Here is a 24,711-nt window from a genome sequence, read left to right as displayed (position 1 = left end):
CAGTCTGAGCTTGTTATGGATTAATTAGAGGAGGCGGTGGCTGCGATACAAAGACTTTCTCCTCTCTCTCACATACACACACTCCAACACAGGCATACTCGCTTACTCAAACATATTCAAACACTCATTCTCTCCCCCACATGCTCTGTCACACAAATATGCTCTCTCCTTCATATGCTTTCATATATACATACACTTTCTCTCTCTCTCCCCTATATGCTCACTCTCTCATACACATGTTCTCTCTCCACCTCATGCTCTCTTTCCCCCACAGGCTCTCACCCCACATACTAGCTCTTCTTCACATGTTCTCTCTCAAACACATACTCTTTTTTTTTTTCCCCCCACATGCTCTCATATACACATGCACTCACACATGCTCACTCGCATATATATTTTTTACTCTCCATCCTATGTGTAGGCAGCAGCTTTCTTCTTGGACTTCCATGGCATCAGGAGGCCTCCACTGTCTTCTTCGTTCAGCAGAGATGCTGCCTCTTTTTTGCAGCACACCCAGCCGATTCTGCCTTTCTCCTGCCGTGTAGCCTGGCTGATTGGTGCCTCTCTCCTGCTGTGTGGCCCGGCCGATGCTGCAATTGACCCTCTCAGTCTTTTCTTCTGGCCACTCCTTCCAGCTACAATGATTGGGCATCCTTCTTCCTGCCCATGCAGGCCCTCAACAGATTTTCTCTTTCGGTCCTCAAGGGCTAGAAGAAGGAGGTCCAATTGCCTAGGTCAGTGGTTCTCAACCTTTTTTCTGTCGGGACACACCTGATAAATGGTCCTCACATGCGAGATACACTGAGCACATGACAGTCACAAGGCTAACCCCACCCCTACCCTTAGTAATGGGTGTAAAGCAGAACTAGAACATTCCTCGTACAACTTACCATACAAAAAAAAGATATTATTGTGTTATCTCAATAACAGCAACACAAACTCCCTTTACTACCAGGAGCAATAGCTCTACTTATAAAAAGTCAGCAGTTCACCACTAATGCATGTCCAACTGAGAAAACACCAAAAATGAAATGAGGTATTTTATGTGCTAGTTAAATATCTCACCTCTGTCATACACACAAGATCGACCTTCACCAAATTACAAATATGGAGACAAACTGGAATGAAAACCCAAAAAAAGCCACTCTGCATGCACCTAACAAAGTCCCAGGATCTGCAATAATGCACACAAACTAATCTGCACAAAGTTACACCTGCATTATGGCATGCACTCAAATGGAACAACCCTACCTATAAAAAGGCAACACTACAAATATTAAACCAGGCCCTAAACACCAATACACCTCCCATTAGGAAATCAGAAAAAGCCAAGCTGTTATAGATTCCCACACAAAAATAATTGTAAAACTATATGAAAAAATGTTTCAAAACAGCTGATGAACAGAACATCATCTAACAAAAACTCAAAAAATATTAAAAATTCTTCAAACACCAATAAAATATTTCAAAAACAGACACATCACATACTACCCAGTAATTAAAATGGTAGTCAATCAAGAAAAATGAACTTTAAAAGCCACCTTTACTTACCCTCTCCAGCAGTTCTCCTACTCCTTTCCCTTGCAGGCCACACCAGAAGCAGCAGTAGCTGCTGAAGCTGTCCTCACGGTCCTCTTCCTTAGGACCACAACCAGTCTCTTCTCTCTCTCACACACTCACACCAGTCACACCCTCAGGACCAGTTTCTGTCTCTCACACGCAATCATCTCCCCAACCAGTCTCGCTCTCTCTCACACACCAGTCATCTCCCTGATCAGTCTCACACATACACAAGTCACCTCTCTGGCCAGTCTCTCTCAATCACATAATGCTTTTGCTCTCTCTCACTTACAAACAGGCTCAATCACACACATGCCCCCTTCTCTCTCACAGCCAGAGCTAGCCAAAAACATGCTCCATCTCTCTCTCACACACACACACACAAGCACCCTCCCTGACTCACATATACACCACACACATACAGAAGCACTTTCCCTGTCTCACACACAGAAGCTCCATTCCTTTCTCACATATTCATCACATACACACAGAAGAGCAAGTTTTCTTACCATAAACGGTGTTTTCCATAGATAGCTGAATTAGCCATGCTGTCTGGGAGTTCCCAGCTGAAGCATTGAGCTGTCATGTAGTTTGATCAGTAATTAGCTCAATACAAAATTTTTGTTTTTGGCAGACAGTTCCTTTGAAAGCTGTATATGCAATGAACATGTGCTCTTCTGTAGGATAGTCCTACCCATTACTGTATCATCTACAGTTTGGAAACAGTAATGGGATGTGAAAGTATGCAGAGATGACCATGTTGCAGCTTTGCAAATATCTACGATGGGAACTTCATGAAGATGTGCCATGGAAGCTGCTAGTGCACGAACCTGTTGTGCTTTTAGATTGGAAAAAAGATTTTGATCTTTGTTGATAACAAAAATGAATACAGTTCGAAATCCACATGGAAAGCATTTTTTTGTTACTGGACGTCCTTGTGCGTTCGGGTTGAAAGATAAAAAGAGTTGCGAAGGTTGGTTAGGTGAAGTAGTTTGCTGCTTGTATTAAGCCAGTGCATGTTTACAGTCCAAAGTATGGCATTTTCTGTCATTTTCATTTGCATGAGGTTTTGGGAAGGTTATGGTCTGGTTAATGTGAAAACTGGAAATAACCTTTGGTAGGAATTTTGGGTGAGTTCGTAGAGTCACCTTGTCATGGTGAAATTGAAGATAAGGAGGGTAGTGGACTAGCGCTTGCAGTTCACTTACTCTTCTTGCTGAAGTTAATGTAACTAGGAAAAGTACTTTCTATGAAAAGTATCGAAGGTGAGAAGTGTTCAATGGTTCAAAAGGGGGAAGCATTAGTTGTTCAATGACCACGTTAATATCCCATGGTACTGGTGGTTTTGCAATGGAGGGCGTAAGCCTACACTCCTTTCATGAAACTGGAGACTAAAGTGTGATACGAAATGGATTCTCCATTAATGTAAGTATGGTAAGCTGCAATAGCACTTAAATGAACTCATAGTGAGGAAGTCGCCAGACCTTTATTATAAAGTAAATGCAGATATGAAAGAAGTTGTTCAGGTGGGCAAGTGAACGGGTCTGTTTCCATTCTTGAACACCAAGAAGCATAGCGGAACCACTTTCTTTTGTAATTGAGTCGAGTTGAAGGTTTCCTTGAGGATACCAATATGTCCTGAAGAGCAGGAGAAATATCTAGGTGCTGGTATGCGACCTGTTCAACCTCCAGGCTGTGAGATGCAGGGAGGAATGAAGAGGATGTAGGAGAGACCTGTTGTCCTGGGTTAGAAGCTGAGGGCTATTTCCCAGGGGAATGGGATTGCATATTGATAGACGAACTAGGTAGCTGTACCATGGTTGTCTTGGCCACGCTGGTGCTATTAAGATCAGATTGGCTTAGTCTTCGATGCATCTCTGTATGGTGCGAGAGTTGAGAGGTATTGGTGGAAATGCATACAGTAGGTTGTGAGACCAACTCACGAGAAAAGTATCAGACGTGATCCTTTGCGAGCTTGGGTATATTGAACAGAAGTTTTCCAGCTGTGCGTTGTTTTCTGTTGACCCCAAATCATGAATAGGTGTTGAGCTACTTCTTTGTCCAACTGCCATTCGTAAGGATGAAATATCCTGTTGAGTTTGTCTGCCCTGGAGTTTTGAATTCCGGGCAGATAAGTTGCTGGAAGAGATATTGTTTGTTGATGAGCCCATTCCAGTAATTGTACTGTTTCCCTGCAGAGGTTCCAAGAACCAGACCCTCCTTTGTTTATGTAAAACATTGTGACTTGGTTGTCCGTATGAATCAGGACTATCTTCCCTCGAAGATATTCTTTGAAAGCTTGAAGGGCGTTTCTGACCGCTTTGAGTTCTAGTAGGTTGATATGTTGAGTTCTCTCGAATGTCTACCATAAACCCTGAGTTGTCAATTGGTCTACAACCCTTGGGGGGAGGCATCTATAGTGAGTATTAGATGATGTCGTAATGGTCTCAATGGCGCCCCTGTCTGCAGTGTTGGCAGAGAAATCCACCACTGAAGGTCTGTTTTCATACTATTTGTCATGGTAATGAGAGCGGATAATGGATGGAGAAATTGATTCCATTGGTTTTTCAGTCCCCATTGTAGGCGACACATGTGGAGTCGTGTATGAGGGACAACATATATGGCAGCTGCCATGTGGCCAAGAAGAGTTAGAATATGGCGATCTGATGTTATCGAAGTCTGAAGGAGATCTGAAGCCAGAGTAGAGAGAGCCACTGCTCTCGGATGGGGAAGGAAAGCCTTGTCCTGTATATCGATGACGGCTCCTATGAACTGTAAAGTTTGAGTGGGCTGCATATGTGACTTTTCTTAAATTTATGAGCAGGCCTAGATTGACCAGGCAAGAACTAGTTCGTAGATTTGCCTGTAACAGGGTCTGACTGGAGGCTGCTAGGAGTCAATTGTCTGACTGGAGGCTACTAGGAGTCAATTGTCCAGATAAGGAAATATTTGCACCCCTTGACGACGAAGGTGCGCCACTGTCACTGCTAAACACTTGGTGAATACTCTGGGGGCAGAAGAGAGGCCGAATGGAAGTACCTTGTACTGGTAATGTTAATTGTTTGCCTGGAAACATAGGTAACACCAGGAATTGGGGTGCATAGGGATGTGCGCATATGCATCTTTTAAGTCCAGGGAGCACATCCAATCCCCTGGTTGAAGAAAGGGAAGGATGGATTTGAGAGAAGTCATCTTGAATTTCTCTCTGTAGAGATGTTTGTTCAGGGAACGCAGATCCAGTATCGGCCGCAGTCCCCCTAATTTCTTGGGAATTAGGAAATATTGGGAGTAGAATTCCAGACGGAATTGTTGGGAAGATAACCTCTGAATGTAATTGTTTTGTAGAAGATTCTGAATTTCTTTCAGTAGATGTTCTTTGTGAGATGTTAATTGTTTTTGCGGAACCCAATGTGGAAGGGTTGGGAGGGATGAGACATGAAGATTGTAAACGTGGGCTATGATCGATAATACCCATTGATCTGATGTGATATGATTCCAGGCGGGAAGAAATTTTGACAATCTGCCCCCTACTGGGGGGGGGGGGGGGAGGGGGTGATGAGACTGTGGCGGCGGAATTCTTCAAAACCAGTCTGAGTTTTGGTGGGTTGAGGGTCTGCCTGTTGTCTAGGCTGGCGAGGGGTCCTTGTCCTTTGGTGAGGCACTTGAGGATGGTACGGTTGTTGCCTCAAAAGGTTGGTAAGGCTTAGATTTATTGTATGAAAACTGTTTAAATGACCTAAAAGGGGGGGGGGGGCCTTCTTTATGAACCCGAGGTAGGATATGGTCGTTGCGAAGTGGATGGCTGATGTGGTGAAGTCAAGAAGAGGACAGCAGTCTTCTGTTCCTTAATCTTCAATACTGTCTCAGTGAATTTATCTCCGAAAAGGTTGTCTGGACGACATGGCAAATTTGCTAATTTGTCATGGACATTGTCTCGTACGGCACTGAAACAAAGCCATGCGAGATGATGTGCAGCCAGAGCATTTGCTGAACCCCTTGATGAGATATCAAATCCTTCGTAAAAGGTACTGAGCAAGTGCCTTAATCCTTCTTCCATATTGTGGTATTGAGGAGGTAAAGTCAAATCCGGAAATATTTGCTGTAAATCCGACTTAAGTGCCTGTAAATTGTCAAACAGGTACTGGGTAATGAGAATTGGTGATTCTGAATACGCATGTTTAACATTGCTGAATTAAAGGATTTCCTTGTAAACTCATCCAACATCTTATGGTCTTTATGTGGTTGTATATTTGCATGAATACGAGGTTTTCGTGCCTTCTGCATCGCTGACTCAACGACGATCGAGTTATGCGGAAGCTGAGTGGAAGCATGAAAAGGAGAATCCTTCATTTTATATTTCATATCTATCTTCCTGGATGTTGGTGTTGTGGACAGTGGAGTCTCCCAGGATTTTTCTATCAGCTGTGTGAGAACAGAATGCTGAGGTAGGGCTATCAAAACTTTTCAGTATGCCCATCATTTCCTGATGTGGGTCAGGTAGTTTCCTGGTTTCAACTTTTAAGAAATGGACAACCTCGATGAATTGAGAGTAAGATAAATCTTCTGGGGACGAAGATGGTTCTGGAGGTATCTCTGCAGGGTCGGATGGGTAACCTGTGGAATCATCTGCAGAGGAATCAGTATCGTATTCAATTGGGGATAAATGTGGTACTGGATGGACCTTGTGTACTGGATCCAGTATGGTAGGGATCACTGGAATCGTTGGCAAGTTAGCCGGTTGAGGTGGAATATTCAATTTTTTTACAGATTGTAGGAACAGAGATAGAATATTGGTAATCTGAGTCATGGCTTGAGTAGCTAGACCTGAAGTTGATGGAGATGGTATTGGCTCCGTGCTTGCTGGAAAAGTAGATGGGATTACATCCTCTGAATCATGACCTGATCCGGTTGAGGTTGACCAGGGCTTAATGAACCAATAGAAACTATGGACTCAGATGAAAATGTTCCATGTGAAGTAGGAGATGTAGGTGAAATATGAGGCGGCGAAAATTCTGGTTCAGGGTCCACAATTGGCAGAGGAGATATATCTCTTGGTCTCTTATGGCCCGAATGGTATTTCTTGTGTTGTTTCTGTGGTATTTGCATTGGCAGTGCGCCGGTATGTGCTGACTATGCATCTTTTAAAAGATGTACCGATGCAGCAGTGTCTGTGCATCGATGCATCGGTGGTTTTGATGCCAAGGCGTCCTTGAGCCGGACACCTGGTGCATCGATGCGCCGCACGTCCTCTGGTACAGACGCTTTTTAATTTCTGGGTCGCGTCGGCGCGTCTGACTGTTGTCGATGCGCCGCGTGTGTTGTTGATCCCACCAACGCATCCCCAGCACCATGCACCGATTTTTCATGGGCAAGCAACAGTGGGTATACTAACCCCGGGGGTTCTACTGAGGAGGCTCTCCTTGATGAGGGAGACCTTTTCCTTCTCTTTGGGCCTGGGGAAGACCTTACCGAAGCCTCAGATGGGGCATAGGAACCCAAAGTCCTGGCTTGAAGATCCTGTATCCTGGCTGCCCGCTGACGCTGGGCTCGTGGGGACATACGTCCGCAGTCCTTACAGTTTACTTGGTCATGGGAACCCAGACACAATTAACAGGATTTGAGGCCATCTGTGGCAGACAATTTTGCCACAAGAGCAAAATTTGAAACCAGGACGTGACATTCTTCTCTGTTGTTGAATTCAAGAAGTGCTGCTGTTTTTTCACTGGTTTCTTTCGATTTTTTTACTTCAGAAAGTTTCTCTCACAGGACAGCAGAGCTCCTCGTGCCAACTGCTGCATGGAAAGAAACTGACTGAGGAGCCTGAGGTGAATCAGAGAGGATATAAAAGAGGGAGCACCTGGCTGAAAGATTTTGCTATATTTAGAGAGCTCCGCCACCTAGTGGCATGGAAGAAATACCCAGACAGCATGGCTAATTCAGCTGCTTATCTACGTGAAAAGCTCAATTTCTCTCTCACATATACACCACCCACACACAGAAACTCCCTTCCAATCTCAAATACACACACAGGCCCCCAGGTGAACAGCTCGTCTTCGGCCCCTGCTGGCCTGGTCTCCGGCGGCGGCTAGCAGTGACGGCCTTCTTTTCCTCGGCCCCGCCGGCTGCGAGTAGCATGTGACACACCTGCCAGTATGTGGCGACACACCGGTTGAGAATCGCTGGACTAGGTCCGGCGGCTGCCACCAGTATCGGGACAAAATTTTTTCACAATTCTGAGCAGGTCCAATGGAAGCAGTAGGTGGCTGCTGGGTCACCCCTAAACCTGTAGCACCCTAGGCGATCACCTAGTTCTTCCACCGGTCCTGGGTACACCAACCTTTCTGGAGCAAGCACTGAAGACATGGAGAGGATTCATGGCCAAAAGAGCTAGGGAAAAATTAAAGTCCCATCAGTCTTTGTTCAAGATTTTAAAAGTGGGGGTAGGGCATAGACACACATGGACCAGCTTTCTCTATATACAAGTGCAAGAGAAGGCAGCAGTCCATGTGATATGAGAAGCTGACTTAGGGCCTGATTTACTAAGGCTATTCTCCCATTCTGTGTCTATGGGAAAAATGCTTAGTGAATGAGGCCCTTAGTTACTTAACTTGGATGCCACATGTGGCTGCCAGAGCTCCTCCACTGCTACTGTCACATCAGTGCTCAGTGTCACATCAGTGTCACATCAGTGCTCAGTCTTCAGGCAAGCTTTCCAATAGGCACCTCCTCCTGACTTTCAGATCCAACCATTGCAGGGTGTCACCAACACCTTGCCACTTAATTTTCATACCGTACTTGCTTATTCGCAATTCTAACAGTCATTATTCACCTTTATATAACAGTCTTCTGCAGACCATATTCGCTACTAAAGTTCTTTGTAAAAAAGGTTAAATATGTTAAATGCTATTGTTACATTCTATGTTACTTGTAATAATGTTCAATGGTTTATTGTTATTGTTCCATGTTCTATGTAAAAAAACCCAGGTCTAACTTCCCAGTCCAGGGCAACCTCTTTCGTTACTTGTAAACCGGACTGATTTGTATTGCATACAGGAATTCCGGTATATAAAAATTTAAAATAAATAAATAAATAAATAAATATATTCTTCCCATCTCACTCAGCCTGAGAATAAAACAGACTGGAAGGACAAAGGAGATGGGATCAGGAGGGGAAAAAAGAATGAGATGCTGTGTGCCCTGTACAGAGCACAGCCCGGCAATCCATACTCTTCATGCTGTCTGCCACTTCCCCACACGCTGGATCTGATGCCATAGTTAGGAAAAAGAGGTATGTATCACTAGACATGTGCTCAGAAACAGGCTCCAGCACGTTAATTTTGCTGTGAGGTGCTGAGAATAGAGCCCAAGTGCTGATCTGGATCTGATCATCAGGCAGTGGTGACATTTCTGTGGCACAATTGATCAGGTCTAGTGGCACATTGGTTGGGGAAACCACTGATATATAGCATTACAAAACCCTGCAATAAAGCCTTCACAGTTCATTAATATTTTAAGAGCCATTTGTTTTATGTTTTAATGCTAGGAACACAAAGCATCAAGACTGGTATTAGATACCTTAGGCGAATCTTATAACCTTACATGCTGCCCCCCCCAACAACCCTCTCCACACACAACAAAAATGTTGAGATTACTTACCTGATAATCTCCTTTTCCTTAGTGTAGACAGATGGACTCAGAACGAATGGGTATAGTATGCTCGTGCTAGCAGTTGGAGACGGATCTGACGTCAGCACGGGTATATATACCCCCACAGGAAGCGTAGCAACTTAGTAATCTTCCTTGCAAAAGCTGTTATGGATGTGTGTACTGACGCTCAGTGAAATAGTAAAACAGGATTCCCCAGACCGATTGATAGTAGATGGAGACCGCCAGCAGTCACAACCGGAAGGCGTTGACACCAGGTAGAGTGTACGCTCTTATGTAAACAAATGACATGGCTTACCTTGAATCGGTGAAACCCATGTACACAGGCAGCTGGGCGGGATGCTGAGTCCATCTGTCTACACTAATGAAAAGGAGATTATCAGGTAAGTAATCTCAATATTTCCTGGCATGTAGCCAGATGGACTCAGAACGAATGGGATGTACAAAAGCTTTACTCCCAGCCTAGGCGGGAGGCTGCCTGAGGACCATGTAGTACCGCCCTCGCAAATGCTGAGTCCTCCCTGGCCTGGACATCCAGACGGTAGAATCTGGAGAAGGTATGGAGGGAGGACCATGTCGCCACTTTACATATTTCTGCAGGCGACAGCATCCTGGATTCCGCCCAGGATGCCGCTTGTGCTCTGGTAGAATGAGCCTTGACTTGTAGAGGCGGAGACTTCCCAGCCTCCACGTAAGCTGCTCTGATAACTTCTTTAATCCAGCGGGCGATGGTGGGCCACGAGGCCGCTTCACCTTGCTTCTTCCCGTTGTGCAGGACGAACAGATGGTCCGTCTGTCGTACTTCTTGTGTTACTTCCAGATATCTGGGCAGCAATCTGCCAATGTCGAGATGGCGTAATAAACGCCCTTCTTCAGATTTCTTCAAACCCGCCGTGGTAGGCAAGGCTATGGTTTGGTTAAGATGAAACTGTGAAACCACTTTAGGTAGAAAGGAGGGAACCGTCCGAAGATGGATAGCCTCAGGAGTGATTCTGAGAAAGGGATCACGGCAGGACAGTGCTTGTAGCTCTGAGATGCGGCGTGCTGAGCACACCGCCAGCAAGAACACCATCTTCAAGGTTAGAGAACGGAGAAACAGGCCCCGAAGGGGTCTGAAGGTGGATCCCGCGAGGAAATCCAAAACAAGGTTGAGGTTCCATAAGGGCACAGGCCACTTCAGTGGCGGACAAATATGCTTGACTCCTTTCAGGAAACGAGAAACATCTGGGTGCTTGGCAATGGTCTTGCCATCCCTCCTGGGACCGTAGCAAGACAGCGCAGCCACCTGAACCTTGATGGAGCTGAGGGAGAGACCCTTCTGAAGTCCATCTTGCAGGAAATCCAACACAATAGGGATTGTGGTCGCATGTGGATTGGTGCCATGAGTGTCGCACCATGCTTCGAATACTGTCCAGATCCTTATGTAGGTGAGGGATGTGGAAAACTTGCGAGCTCGGAGGAGTGTATCTATCACGGGCTCCGAGTAACCTCTTTTCTTCAGTCTAGCCCTCTCAATGGCCAGACCGTAAGAGAGAATTGAGCTGGATCCTCGTGAAGGATGGGACCTTGACGTAGAAGGTCCCGGAGAGGAGGCAGGGGAAGAGGCTCCCCTGCCAGTAGTCTTCTCATGTCCGCGTACCAGGGTCTTCTTGGCCAGTCTGGTGCCACTAGAAGAACTAGGCCCCGCTGTTTCTGAATCTTGTGGGGATGATGGCGCCCAGCAGAGACCATGGAGGAAAGGCGTATAGCAGAGTCCCTGGAGGCCATGGCTGAACCAGGGCATCGATTCCGTGTGAGAACGGGTCGCACTTGCGGCTGAAGCATCTAGGTACTTGAGCATTGGACTTGTCTGCCAGTAAATCCATGTCAGGAATCCCCCAGTGATCCACAATCATCTGGAAGGCTGTGGGTGACAGCTGCCACTCTCCCGGATTTAGGCTTTCTCTGCTGAGGAAGTCTGCCGTGGTGTTGTCCTTCCCGGCAATGTGGACGGCGGAGATGTCCTGAAGATTCGCCTCTGCCCAAGCCATCAGTGGGGCGAACTCCAGAGATACTTGTCGGCTTCTGGTTCCGCCCTGATGGTTGATGTATGCCACCGTGGTGGCGTTGTCGGACATCACTCTGACTGCTCTGTTCTTCAGTCTGTGAGCAAATCGAAGGCATGCCAATCGGACTGCCCGAGCCTCTAGACGGTTGATGTTCCACGCTGACTCTTCTCTGTTCCATCGCCCTTGTGCGGTAAGTCCTTCGCAGTGTGCACCCCAGCCGCTCAGGCTGGCATCTGTGGTGAGCAGAGTCCACGTGGGGGAGGACATCTTCGACCCCCTGCTCATGTGGTTGGACTGCAACCACCACCGTAACTGGGTCCGTACTCTGGCAGGCAGAGGGAGGTGCGTGGAATAGTTCCGTAAACGGGGGCTCCAGCGAGAGAGCAGGGAGTGTTGTAGAGGTCTCATATGGGCCCTTGTCCAAGGTACCACTTCCAGGGTGGATGCCATGAGACCGAGAACCTGCAGATAATCCCAAGCTATGGGCCGACTGGCTCCCATCAAGTACTGGATACGCTTCTGAAGTTTCAACCTTCTCTTGGCAGTGAGACTGACTGTGTCTGCCAGGGTGTCGAACTGTACTCCCAGGTATTCCAATGACTGGAAAGGCTGTAGGCAACTCTTGCTGAGGTTGATTACCCAGCCCAAGCTTTCCAGAAGGGCAATCACTCTGTCGGTTGTCCGATGGCTCTCCTCTCGAGATTTCGCCCTGATCAGCCAGTCGTCTAGGTAGGGATGGACCAGAATTCCTTCCCGTTTGAGTGCCGCTGCTACCACTACGACCACCTTGGTGAAGGTCCGCGGTGACGTGGCCAACCCGAAGGGCAGAGCCCGGAATTGGAAGTGGGCATCCTAGAACCTTGAAGCGTAGGTAGCGCTGATGATCCGGATGGATCGGGATATGCAGGTAGGCTTCCGACAAGTCTAATGCCGTGAGGAATTCTCCTGGCTGTACTGCGGTCTTGACGGAGCGCAGAGTTTCCATGCGAAACCTCGGGACCCTCAAGTATCGATTGACTGATTTGAGGTTCAGTACAGGCCGAAAGGTGCCCCCTTTCTTGGGTACCATGAAATAAATGGAATAATGTCCAGAATTCACTTCCCAGGCAGGTACTGGGATGATGGCTTTCAAGGACAGGAGCCTCGCCAGGGTAGCTTCCAATGCTGCCTTCTTGTGTGTGGGACAGGAAGATTCCACAAACTTGTCCGGAGGGAGGTGATGAAAGTCCAGATAATACCCCTCTCGGATGATGGCGAGGACCCACTGGTCCGACGTAATCTCGACCCATCTGGGGTAGAAGAGGGTTAACCTGCCCCCTATGGCTCCGTCCCCCAGATGGATTGGCGGATTCTCATTGTGAGGTGCGGCCAGGGCCTGAGCCTGGGCCTGATCCCCTCTTGCGCTGCTTGGTCCGAAAGGACTGATTCCTGGCCTGAGGACGAGGTGCCTGGTAGCGACTCCTGTAGGGAACGAAGCGCTGGGAGCTTCTACCCCTGGAGGGCCTTGGAAAGGTGCGCTGGTTCCTCCTGAACCGATCTTCCAGCAGTCGAGGTACTGGAGAAGCGCCCCATGTGCTGGCCAGTTTATCAAGGTCGCTGCCAAACAGGAAAGAGCCCTTAAAGGGCAATCTGGTGAGGCGTGTCTTTGAAGGCGCATCGGCTGACCATTTCCGGATCCAGAACTGCCTCCTGGCAGCTACGGAGGATGAGATCCCCTTGGCTGTTGTTCGGACTAGGTCTGATGCAACATCCGTGAAGAACGAGAGAGCTGACTCCATGTCTGCTGCTGGAGCGTTGTTCCTGACCTGTGACAAACAGGCACGCGTCACCACTGTGCAGCAGGTTGCGATCCGCAAAGATAGAGCTGCCACCTCAAAAGTCTGTTTCAGAATGGCATCCAGTCGCCGGTCATGAGGCTCCTTGAGGGCCGTCCCCCCTTCAACTGGAATGGTAGTGCGCTTGACCACAGCGCTAATCAAGGCGTCCACCTGAGGGCACGCCAGCAGCTCCTGGATAGCCGTGCCAGTGGGTACAAGCCCGTCAGGGCCCGGCCCCCTTTGAAGGAAGCCGCTGGTGCAGCCCATTCTAAATCTATCAGTTGTTGTGCTGCTTGCAAGAATGGAAAATGGCGGGCTGTAGGACGAAGACCTTCCAGCAGGGGGTTCTGCGCAGAGGGTACTGTAGCGCTGGGACATGTAATATCCAACTCCGCCAGACACTGAGACACCAGGTTGGAAAGATCCTCCTTAGGGGAGAACAGCCTCATGGTTCTATATGGCTCAATCCCTGGGGGAAGTTCCCCCTCGTCCGGGAGTTTGGACTCGTCCGGTGAAACCTCCTGGTCTGACTGATCTGGACTGTCCAGCGGTGGGAGGTCCCGCTCACGATAAGGGCGTGAGGATCCAGGAACAGGATCCGCAGGAGCCGCCACCGCAGCAGCAGCCACCGCAGGAACCGCAGAAACAGCAGGAACAACAGGAACAGCAGGAGCCGCAGGGCCTGGACGGGAAGCCGTTTGCATCTGTACAAAGGCATGAATCCCCTTAAAGAGATCCACCCAGGAAATTGAAGCAGCCTCTAATTGCCGGGGTACAAGATCCCCCGGGATTCACGATTGGTCGAGACTGACCGCTAAATCCGGGGTAGCCCCTGGGGAACTGTCAGCAAATCGTGGCTGAGACTGGTCCTGGTCCGAGGGTCCCACGGCCTCCTCACATTGGGCACATAGGGAGTCTGGCTCTTCACTGTGCGTGGCTCGAAGCTGGCATGCGGAGCAGAGGCCGAGGGCTCTAATGCCGGAGGCAGGCGGCGCCCCCGCTGAAGACGCTGAGGCATTCTGTTCCATTGAAAAGTATGCGCTGAATGAAAAGCGGCAACAATATACGCTTAACACAACAGGCGCTTAATAATATGCGGCAGCAATATACGCTTAGCACAACAGGCGCTTAATAATATGCGGCAGCAATATGCGCTTAATACAACAGGCGCTCAGCCATATGCGGCTAACAATATACGCTCAATGATATGCAATATGCTCTCAGCAATATGAGGTCATGAATACACGCTCAATTGTATGCAATATGCTCCTAGCAATATGCGGTTAGCAATACACGCCCAATGGTATTCAATATGCTCACAGCAATAAGCGGTTAACAATACTCGCTCAATGGTATGCAATATGCTCCTAGCAATATGCGGTTAGCAATACACGCCCAATGGTATTCAATATGCTCACAGCAATAAGCGGTTAACAATACTCGCTCAATGGTATTCAATATGCTCACAGCAATAAGCGGTTAGCAATACACGCACAATGGTATGCAATATGCTCACAGCAATAAGCGGTTAACAATACTCGCTCAATGGTATTCAATATGCTGTCAGCAATAAGCGGTTAGCAATACAGGCTCAATGTTATTCAATATGCTCTCAGCAATAATGCAATATACGCACAATGAGGAATAGAATATGCGCTTAGTCATAGGCTTGCGCCTATTACGGGCGCTCAATACCTGAACAAGGCCACAAAATGGCGCCCTCCACGGCGTGCCACACCGCCGATCCTCGGAGACCAGAAGTAAAAGACGTACGCCTTACCTGATCCTCGGCGCTTCCCGGCTGGAACCCGGGCGGTCTCCGGCTGCGGGGGGAGAGGGCAAGTACCTTCACCGCCGCGGTTGAGGATATGCACCCGCTGCCTCGTCCAAGCCGGGACCGAGGCGCCTCGTATGCTTCACCCGAACCTCGCCCGGGGGCTACGTCCCTGCCGCGATTTGGCCACCGGACCGAGGACTTAAACCTCCGGGGGATCACGGAAATCACCCTGGGAAACTCTACTGGGGGAGGGACCTTAGGGTATCACCGCAGGAGTGTGGGGCTCGATGCTGTAGAAGTTTTAGTGAAAAGAAAGTAGAAAGTAGATTTGGAAAACACGCTCAGCAAGCGTGCAGGCTCTCCAAAATTACTAAGTTGCTACGCTTCCTGTGGGGGTATATATACCCGTGCTGACGTCAGATCCGTCTCCAACTGCTAGCACGAGCATACTATACCCATTCGTTCTGAGTCCATCTGGCTACACGCCAGGAAAATGTATTTATTTAATTTGTTTGTTTGCATATACTGATGTTAGATTTTACATATCACAATGGTTTACAGACAACTGAGGGGAGCAGGAAACAAGGCGTTTCCTTATGTGAAATACATGGAACATATAAAACAGTTAAATGATAAAGTTAAAGTAAACTAAGTTAAACTGTCACTTGTCACAATGATAAACAAATAGCTAAGTAGGGCGGGGAGCCAGGTGATCCCTTTTGTCAAATACATCGAGCATTTATAAAAGTTAAAAGAAACAAGTTAAACCAATGGTCAGGGTGCAGTTCTTATCTGTTACAAGTGAATATGTATCATTGCTGATGGTCCAGTACGTCCTTTACTTTACACCAGTGAGCGTTGTAACCGCTTAAGACTGAAAGATCGATGGTTAAGCAAATTGTCAAGGTGTAATTGTTATATATTACAAGTTAATATGATGGTTGCTTGATGGCTGAATAAGGCTGGGTATGAATAATCTAAGACAGATCGTGTACATTGGGTGGAGGGGAGGGGGCAGGTTTGGGGGGAATTCTCATGTTTGTTGCAGCAGAATAGCTTTGGTAGATTGGCAGCGGGCAAAAAGTCAATGGGGTGGAAGTTGCAGGAGGGCCGGAGTTGGTGTTTTTTAGGGGGGGAGGGGGTAGAAGTTAGGATGAATTGATGGTAATTGATTATAGATGGTTGAGGAGGATACCCAGTTTGGGATTGAGGTCATGTTATTGCTGCAAAGGCTTTGTGAAATAGCCAGGTTTTAAGATTTTTCTTGAATGAATGAATTGATGGTTCTGTTCTTAATCCAATGGGGAGTTTGTATTCATAGCATCAAAAAGACTCAAATTTAAAATCCATCCCATCAGCCTCCCCCCCCCCAATCAAAATAGGCCTCTTTAAACCAAAGAACCTCTAAATCCTCCTCATCTATGCACCACCAGGCCTCCTCAAACAGAACATATCCCCACTAATTGAAACCTTTGCTAACATCAACATGGACATCCCTGCAATAGTACTAGGAGACTTCAACATACACATGGACAAAACTCCTCCCACTCCCACTTGCCAACTCCTCACTGACTCCATGAAAGCAATCGGCTTTAAACAAATCAGAGAAACCCCCACCCACAAAACGGGTCACACACTTGACCTCATTTTTACCAACAAAACGATACCAAAACAGCACACCGCCAACAGCAACCACAATACCTTGGTCAGAACAAACTAATTCAAACCCCATCAAACTAATGAAAACCCCATACAATCATCGAGTTCAATAAAGCATGCACCAGCGAAGACTTATTAGAAACACTCCCAGACTCCCTGAAAACCCTAAACATAACCGACAAACTCCACCATAGAATCATGGCTCAACATTAACACTGAGGTCGCCAAAATCAAATGCCCACTCATAAAAAAAAGTACTCAAACCAGCATCCAAACAAAAAGCACCATGGTACACCGCCGAACTGAAGAAGATCAAACACCTATTAAGACAAGCCGAAAAGAAATGGAGACGAAATCCCACCCCCCAGCTAAAAGACCATTTCAGAACCATTCTCTACATATACAAGATCGACATAGACAGAGCCAAATGCACCTTCCACGCTATGAAGATACACAACTACCAATCCAACCCCAGAACCCTTTTTACATATGCTAATAACCTCACCCAACCAATTCAAAATGCACCCAGTGCAGCCAGACAAGCACCTGCGACGAGTTAGCCCAATTCTTCAACAACAAAAAATAAATAAATCTAATTTTGAAGAACCCCATGTCAAACGATAAAATCACCACTGACTCAACCACAGACAAGGGGAACTAGACACATTTCGAAAACGTTGCATCTACCGAAATTGAAGCAATCATACAAAACATCAATTCTGCTGCACATCCCATCGACCCAATTCCGATAAAATTCCTTAAGTAAATACCGAACCACATAGATTGACTATGTTTGCTATTAGTTTGGCTATCACTTGATCAAGGCATCTACCCAGGTAAGCTAAAATGCACCATAATCAAGCCGATCCTCAAAAAGCCACAACTAGATGAAGCCGATCCAGCAAATTTCAGACCAATATCGAACCTACCTTTCATAGCCAAAATCCTCGAAAAAATTGTGAACCATCAACTCTCAGAACACCTAAACACCCACAACATACTATATCCAACCCAACACGGATTCAGATCATCCCTCAGCACCTAAACCTTGCTACTTTCCCTATCGGACATCTCCGCAGCTTTCGACACTGTCAACCACAAAATTCTATTACACAGACTAAGAGAAATCGGCCTACATGGTACAACTCTTAACTGGTTCAATTCATACCTATCCAACAGGTCCTACAAAGTCAGACTCAACGACACTGAATCCATGCAAATCCCCCTTCCCCACAGTGTCCCTCAAGGATCCTCCCTCTCATCCACACTATTCAACATTTACATGAACCCCCTGTGCGAACTCCTAAACGGACTAGGATTGATCCACTATGTATACGCCGACGATGTGCAAAATCTACTCCCAATCAAAGCCTCAATTGAAAAAACCCTAAACCAATGCAACTCCCACCTACTCACGATAAAAAACCTACTCTCTCAGCTATACCTCACCCTCAAACACAACAAAACAGAAATCCTATACATATCCAACAATCCTAATCCATCTCCCACCAATGACCTCACCACATATCAAAAAACCAGACACTCATCAATAAAAAAACTAGGCATCATGCTGGATAACCAAATAAACTACAAAAACACATTAACAACCTGTTAAAAGATGGATTCCACAAACTCCAGATCCTAAGAAAACTCAAACCTCTTCTCTACCCACAAGACTTCTGAACCTTCCTCCAGGCCCTTCTGTTTTCAAAACTCGACTACTGCAACTCTCTCCTACTAGGACTCCGAGCTTCCACCCTTAAACCTATCCAACTACTCCAAAACGCTGCTGCCAGAGCCCTCACAAACAGCAGAAGATCAGATCACATCACTCCCATCCTCAAAGAACTGCACTAGCTGCCTATCCAACAGAGAATCCAATACAAGGCTCTATCCATCATACACAAAACTCTCCAACAACAACAAACAAAACTGGCTGACTACACCCCTGCACCTCCACACCCCAACAAGGAACCTTCGCTCCGCAAACACCGGACTCCTACAAACATCTTCCCCGAAAACCACACACAGATCATCTACAAGAAAACGAGCGCTATCACTTGCCAGCCCCACCCTATGGAACAAACTCCCCATAGGATTAAAAAGTATCTAGTTATAACAGAATTAAGCCACCAATGGGTGTGGAATGATGAGCAAACACACTATAGAACTAATTAGTCCAGCAGGTTTATGTACATGGTCGATATAAGTTAAAGATAAACATTCACAACAGAAAATATGTTATTCCAGGTTATCAAAATATTTATTAGAAAATCAGTCACCCGACACGGAACCGTGTTTCGCTAGGGCTGCATCGGGAGGGACTAGTCACATATGATGTAATCTGGTTGATGTTAAAACTTTGGAAGAAAAAGGAGATTATCAATCATATAAGGACCATAAATAACGTGGCAAAATTAGCAGAGAAATGAACAGGAGTACCTACCCCATACAATCAGAACAGCTTGTAAAATCAAATCAGTGTATGAACATCCAGACTGTCCTGGCTAACATTAGGTTATCTAAAGGAAAAAAATAATAATTAAAAAAAAAAGATAATGTGACCACCTTAAACCATATTGCCTTGTAATTAAGAATTAAAAATCACTTAAATACCAGAAAACCAAGGAAAGTATGTAGATGAGGCCCCCTCCCTTTTCCCTCCCCTCCCTTGCTTCTTCCTTCTTCACATAATTTTTTCCCTCTAAGGATTAGTCTTCATTCTTTATTCTTTTATTTTCTAATTTTTAGTTTTCTCTATTATTCTCAATTAATTCCTAGGCATTTATGAACTTTTCTCCTAAAACCCCATTACACTATTATCACACAATTCATTCTCATCATTCGGTCAGGTCACTATTTTGGGCCCTGGGTTGCCACTTATGCAACTTGTTATCTTTCTTCACTCTTATGTCATCAATTAGCCAAGTCCCATTTTTTCCTTTAAACTGGATGCTTCTAGTCCTCACTCTTGCTTTGATAAGCTGTGTCAGCCCATCCTTTACGATGTACCAGCTTTGGTTGCATATTTAAATAGTCAGAATTTCACAATAACTGTTTTTAAAATCTGTATGCATTCCTCTTTATATCCATTATATATTTTTGGCTTAAACGCAATTCCTGTACTTTTCACCGTAGTTTACTTCTTTAGTGTTGGCTCTTCACAGTATACTCATTACAATACCTCTTTATTGATATAATTTGGTCCCCCTCTAGTTATTTCATCGAGTACACCAACATCTTAATACACTTTTATAAGTTTTTAATGTTTTCTGCATGGTTATTTGTGGTACCTGCACCACTTTTCTTTTGAACATTTCCAATTTTCTCTTTTTTTCTCTTTTCAGCGTTTGCCGTATTTATTTATTCAACACTTTTTTTATACCGGCATTCGTAGGACACATCATGTTGGTTTACAAGTAACTGATAAAGGAAAGGAAATTACAATGAACAGGGGAGGGGTTAACTGGAAGATATACAAAAGTACAGGAGTAGAGATTCAGCAAGAAGAGTTACAACTATTTGCATTCATATTAGGATTAGAAGTGCAAATGAACTAATAAACAATGTTAAGGGGCGTGTGCACTTAAGAAATTAGTTTATGAAACTTATTTACAATATGACAGAGGCAAGTGCACGTATGTACAATTAAAAAGCTGGTGCGGGGGGGGGGGAAAGGAGTGGAGGGGGTGGAGGGAAAAGGGTGCAATAGGGTGGGGTTCTTTCAGGGAGAGGTTGCTAGGGGGTGAGAGAGCGGGGTGGTGGGAGGGAGGGTACAGAGCTGAGTTGGAACAGGGGTGGTTCAAGGAGAGCAGTGACTAGGATTGGGAGGAATTGGGGTAGGCCTGTTTAAAGAGCCATGTCTTGATTCCTTTTTTGAAATGGCTCAGGGACGGTTCTAAGCGGAGTTTGACGGGTAGGGAATTCCAGAGGGTAGGGCCCGCAATGGAGAAGGCTCTATCCCTAGTAGTGGTGAGGTGCCCAATTTTAAGTGATGGGATTTGGAGAGTGCCAGCGAGGGAGTTTCTGGTGGGGCGATTAGCTTGACGGAATTTTGGCATATCTTCAAGCCAGGGTGAATTGCTATTGTATAATGTGTTATGGAGGATGGTAAGTGTTTTGTATTGGGAACGGAAGGTGATGGGGAGCCAATGGAGATCTTGGAGAACGGGAGTAATATGGTCAGTTTTTCTGGTGTTTGTTAAGATTCTTGCCATAGCATTTTGAAGGATTTGAAGGGGTTTGATGGTAGAGGCAGGGAGGCCTAAGAGAAGGGAGTTGCAATAGTCGAGTTTGGATAGTAAGGTGGTCTGCATAACAGTGCGGAAGTCATTGGCGTGGAGAAGGGGCTTCAGTTTTTTGAGGATTTGAAGTTTGTAGAAGCCCCCTTTTAGAAGTGATTTAATGTGGGATTTGAAGCTGAGTTGATTGTCTAGGGTGATTCCTAAATCTCTGACATTGGGCGGTAGAGTGTGAGCTTGTGAAGCGTTATGAATCATTTGGTGTATTGAGTTGATTGGTTGATTTGCTAGGATGAGGATTTCAGTTTTAGAGGCGTTGAGTGCTAGGTGGAGATTGGAGAGGAGAGAATTGATGGAGGTCAGACATATTTCCCAGTATTGAAGGGTTTCGTTGATGGATTTTTGAATTGGAATAAGTATTTGTACGTCGTCTGCATATAAGAAGAATTTTAGTCCTAGTTTAGAGAGAAGGTGGCAGAGTGGGAGTAAGTATATATTGAAGAGGGTAGAGAATAAAGAGGAGCCTTGGGGTACGCCTTGTGTGAGGGGAATGTGAGCGGATTCATAATTATCAAGCTTGACTAAGTACTTACGGTGGTCAAGGTATGAGGAGAACCAGGATAGGGCTGTGTTTGAGATGCCTATCTCCGCTAAGCGTGATATTAGGATTTGATGGTTCACGGTATCAAAGGCGGCTGAGATATCGAGAAGGGCAAGTATATATGATTGGCCGTGGTCCAAGCCTTTGAGGATGGTATCCGTTATTGCAAGTAGGAGTTTTTCGGTGCTTCGGTCTTTACGAAAACCATATTGAGTGGGGTGTAAGATATTGTTTTCTTCTAGGAAATCGGTGAGTTGCGTGTTGACTACTTTCTCCATGATTTTGGATATGAAAGGCAGATTGGAAATGGGCCTGTAGTTTGCAGGGTCATTGTGGTCGAGGGTGGGTTTCTTTAGTAGTGGCTTCACGATGGCAAGTTTAAGTGGGTCGGGGACTTTCCCGGAGATAATGGAGCAGTTTATGATTTCTGCTATTGGTTTTGCAATGGCAGAGGGAATGGTGAGGAGGATTTTTGAAGGGATGGTGTCTACGATATGGGTGGCTGGTCGCATCTTTTTTAATATGGATTCAACTTCCTTCACGGAGGTAGTGTCGAGGGAGTCTAGGTTAGTTTTGTTGTCGATAGGTAGTGGGTCTGTGGATGCGGGGTTGGAGGGGAGTCGGGTTAGAATTTTGGAGATTTTGCTTTGAAAGTAGTCAGCTAGTTTCTCACATTTCTCTATGCTGTTTATTTCTTGGGAGGAGGGAAAGGGGGACTTTGTGAGTTCTGCAACGAGGGAGAATAAGGCATTTGGATTGAATTTAAAGCTGTGGATTTTTGCTGCGTAGAAGTCACGTTTGGTGTGGAGAGTTGCTTGACGGTATGTATGCAATGTGTGTTTGTAGGCCATTTTATGTGTGGGTTGTTTGCGCCAGGTACGTTCTTTGGTTCTGAGTTCTTGCTTCAGTTTTCTTAGTTCAGCGGTGTACCATGGCTTTTTCTCGGTACGTGTGGGGGTTATTATTTTGTGGATGGTGGGGCAATAGTCATTGGCTATGTTGGAGAGAGACTTGTTCCATGACAGTAGAGCGGTGTCTGGGTTAGTTAGGTCGAGGTTTTCGCATACTTTGCTGAAGGTTAGGGAGAGTTCATCAGAGGAACATTGTTTACGGAAGGAAATTGTTTTTTTATGTGACCTTGTAATCGGTGTGTCGGTATTGATGGTGAGGTGGGCATTGATGAGAAAATGGTCGGACCAGGGGATGGGGGTGGTGATGGGTGCTAGGGGTACTGTGATGCTTGTGTTGACAAATAGGAGGTCGAGAGTGTGGCTAGCTTTGTGTGTGGGCTCGGAGATTAGCTGTCTGAAGCCCAGGGCTTTGAGGGTAAGGAGTAGAGTTTCACAAGCAGGCGTGTTGGGGTAGGTGTCTACATGGAGATTGAAGTCTCCGAGTATCACTGCGGGTGTGTCCGGCTTTATGTTGTCGGTGATGTATTCAATGAGGGGGGATGGGTCCTGTTCAAGTATACCGGGGGGGGGGGGGGGGCATAGACAAGGCAGACCTGCAGGGATTTGGATTTAAAGAGCCCAATTTCAAGTCTTGGGGGGGGGGGGAACTGGTTTGTAGCTTAAGGTTAAGGTGTTTCTTGGTGGCTAGGAGTATGCCGCCTCCTCTTTTTTTGGGCCTAGGGATGGAGAAAATGTCGTACGTCTGTGTTGGGAGTTGGTTGATGAAGACATGGTCTGAATTCTTTAGCCAGGATTCTGTGATAGCACAGATATCTGGGTTAGTGTCAGTGAGTAAGTCTTGAAGTATGGGGGCTTTCTTTAGGATGGATTGTTCCTGTTTGAAATTTTTGAACACTGTATGATCCACACTTCTAATAATTCTTTATATTTTCATTCATTTTCGTATTCCCGTTAACATAGTAAAATGACTCAGAAATTATTTCACAGCTATTTCACAGTTATTCGTAGCGATCTTTAGTTACGGAGTACCTTTGTTGTTTCTCTCTCTTCACTCTTTCTGGCATCTATTGGTTTGTAATTTTGGAGTACCAATTTTGTGCACAACTATTACACTTATTGATCCTAGGTTTTTGCCTCTTTTTTTCTTTCACTATACAGGTAAACTAATTTGTATCACGCTTGAGGTCTGTATTCCTTGTCTGTCCCATGCACCTTTTTTATTTCGCAGTTCTTTTACATGCACTTCCCCTGGTTTTTCCATTACCATCCCACTGGTCTGGTTTAAAGGGAAAAACACCCCAAAAACCAACTATGCTGTACAATACTTCTTCCGTTTCAGATCCTACATTTGCCTTGGTCCTGCACATATTACTTGGGTTTTCTTTGACCCCTCTTACCCGTGGATACCCTTCTTCGAGTTCTCTTTATACATGTGAGTATTTTACCATTCTTTTTTCATTAGTTATTGGCCTCATCCACATACTTTCCTTGTTTTTCTGGTTTTCAATTCCTAATTACATGGCAATATGGTTTAAGGTGGTCATATTATCTTTCTTTTATTATTATTTTTTCCTCTATAATCTGTTAGTTAAGACAGTCTGGATGTTCATACACTGATTTGATTTTACAAGCTGTTCTCATTATATGGGGTAGGTAGTCCTGTTTGTTTCTCTGCTAATTTTGCCATGTTATTTATGGTCCTTGCATGATTGATAATCTCTTGTTTTCTATAGTGTGTTTGCTCATCGTTCCACACCTCGCCACCTTCCACAAGAAAAATAAAACAAAGGCTCAGTGGCCCTGGCTTTCTCTAAAAACTTAAATCGACATACAAAAAATAAACTAACAATTCTTGAAACTTAAATTGTTTAGAAGTGGGACAATCATGTGTGGAAAAACTCTATGGAAGCACCTACATTGTTTTTCCACATATGATTGTTCTTCTAAACAATTTAAGTTTTAAGAATTGTAGTACAAGGTTTTTTTTGTTATAATTTTGATTATTTAACTAGTTATGTGGATTTTGTGTTGTGTGTGTTTCTCTAAAAACCTCACATTTTTATTAGTAGGTAGCTCTAAGCAAGTTACATCCAGATAAGATACAGGTTTTTCCCTTTCCCCGATGAGTTTACCATCTAAGGCCTGGATTCATCATTCTTTGCAGAATGGTAAATCCTGCGAAAGCCCGCAGCCTTTGCACCATGGCGGGGACCGGCTGCTGGCTTTTGCACCGAATAGCGCCACCGAGAAAGGTGGTGCTATTTGGAGCACTACTGCCGACGATAACTTTACTAACATTATCGCCAGCAGCGAAGACACCGCCGACTCCGCCCCCTCCCCCTAATGTGCATTATATCGCATGCAAAAAGGTCTTATCGCATGTGTTAGGGCCTTAACGCACACGATAAAGCTTTAGAAAATAACCCCCTAAG

The 24,711-nt window shown here is 45.7% G+C and overlaps 1 protein-coding gene across 11 annotated transcripts in view; it reads right to left on the bottom strand.

Moving 5' to 3' along the window:
- Positions 1 to 24,711, bottom strand: part of FIGLA (folliculogenesis specific bHLH transcription factor) — a 246,549-nt gene that overhangs the window by 189,010 nt on the left and 32,828 nt on the right. Inside the window, exon 2 of one of the 11 annotated variants that reach the window (XM_029603975.1) lies at positions 18,973 to 19,048. The exons of the other annotated variants lie outside the window; for them this stretch is intronic. The gene's annotated coding sequence lies outside the window, so the exon portion shown is untranslated. The remainder of the gene's footprint in view (positions 1 to 18,972; positions 19,049 to 24,711) is intronic. 11 annotated transcript variants of the gene reach the window in all.

The sequence above is a fragment of the Rhinatrema bivittatum genome, chromosome 5, assembly GCF_901001135.1.
Source record: "Rhinatrema bivittatum chromosome 5, aRhiBiv1.1, whole genome shotgun sequence".
In the NCBI taxonomy this organism is placed as follows: domain Eukaryota; kingdom Metazoa; phylum Chordata; class Amphibia; order Gymnophiona; family Rhinatrematidae; genus Rhinatrema; species Rhinatrema bivittatum.
Note: the sequence above shows the minus strand (reverse complement) of the source record. Positions and strands in the feature narration are given on the sequence as shown.